Source organism: Castor canadensis, chromosome 2 (genome assembly GCF_047511655.1).
Source record: "Castor canadensis chromosome 2, mCasCan1.hap1v2, whole genome shotgun sequence".
Classification (NCBI taxonomy): Eukaryota; Metazoa; Chordata; class Mammalia; order Rodentia; family Castoridae; genus Castor; species Castor canadensis.
Window position 1 is genome coordinate 104,396,623 of NC_133387.1, and position 1,900 is coordinate 104,398,522.

The window sequence follows — 1,900 nt, forward strand, 5'->3', positions numbered from 1 at the left end:
ATCCTTGTTCTTCAGAATCATAACCATGGTGGAAAGGGACCTACCAGGCTTGCAAGGAGTGACCATCACTGGCGTCCACCTGCACAGACCTTACTCACTTTTAATTCCATTTCCAGGTGGATAGCGTGACATGAACTCCTGCTGGCTTGAGAGGTGGATTTTGTCCACCTCAAAGCCATGATAAACAAAACAAGTTGAGCAGACTCAAACACAAGAGAAAATGACACGATTGCAGGTGCAGGAAACCCAAGACTGAAGCTTCTGCTGGTCACCTGTGTGCATGTTGTCCATCACTGATCGACCATGTAATGCATGACTGTAATTGAACATGTGATAATATCACATAGAACTAAGTGCACACATGCACAAATGAGTGTAAGTGCAACCAGTGAAGTGTAAGGAGAATGTCATCCCTTTCTCAGTCGTGACATTGTGCTATAGTGACCCATGATGTTACTGTTCGGAGAAATTGGGTGGAGGGTGTGTGTGCAGGAATGCACAACTACCTTGATTTAAAAGAGTAATTAAAAGAATTCATTTATTCAGGATAAAGATTTATTTCTGTCCATACTGAAAATAAACAAAATCCAAGGCTCCTCACAGTAAAGTTTAATTCCAGATATGATACAGGGGATTGGAAATGTGACCTCTGATCACCTCATAGCAAAACAGCTATGATAGACTACCAAGATCATGTCCAATAAGGATATAAGTTAAAAACTGAAATGAATTAAAATGTACTACCTATGTTTAAATTCATGCACTCTTAATGATCTTTGAAACACAAAACACTCACTTGTCACTTGGAGATGACAGTAGGTAACCATTGCATTATTTTGAAAAATAAAATACTTGATTAAAGTACTTATGTATGTGTTTGAAAATGCCATAATGAAACCCAGTATTTTGTAAAATAAATATACATTATAAAAAAGAAACATAGAATATGAACAGGAAAATCAATCATTTGTCTTGCTTTTTCTAAAGGAGCATAATTCAAGGCAATCAAATTTATGAAGCCCAGATCACCTTTATGATAATTTAGCAAAACAAAAATAAGGAATGGGGCTGGAGGAATGGCTGAAGCATAGAGCACCCGCCTAGCAAGTGTTGAAGCCCTTAGTTCAAATCCCAGGACCATCAAAAACATAAGGAATAATAGAAGAAAATTGTCCTCATTCCACACTCTTGCTGGTATAAAAGATATATGCAGTACTCATCAAAGTTGGCTCATTTCACTCTCACAGACACCCCAGATACCCTGTGCCCCTTTTAGAACTACATTTAGAAATATATAAAAATCAAATCATATTCACAATTCTTGAGGTATCTGAAATTGCTTCAAAATAATCCAGAGATGGAGAAGTGGATACCAAGATTGGGCATAGATTAAAAGGATATGTCCATGAAGAAGGTTCATGTTACTCTTCTGTCTGGATGGACAGATAGGAGATAGATAGATAGATAGATAGATAGATAGATAATATATAAATGCATAGACAGATGACAGATATAAAGATAGATGATAGAAAGATAGATAGATATAAATAATATATAGATGCATAGATAGATGATAGAAAGAAAAATAGATATAAAAATGGATACACAGATAGATATTTATATATATTTGGATATATTTATTTTATATTTTCTATAAAACATAACGAGTTTACACTGTGCATGGTCCATTTATTTTTCCCCAGTTCTCTGGGCTTCTCCCTATGGATGGTGCTGGCTGTCGTCCCGCTTCCTGTGCAGAGCTGTTAGGAAAAGTCAAACACACATCTGTGGTTCAGGCTTTGGGCTCATTTACAGTAAAAAACACAACCAACTACACAATGGCTTTCCACACACAGTGAATTTTTTGTGACACAAGCAATTACAGTAATTACGAAAGTAG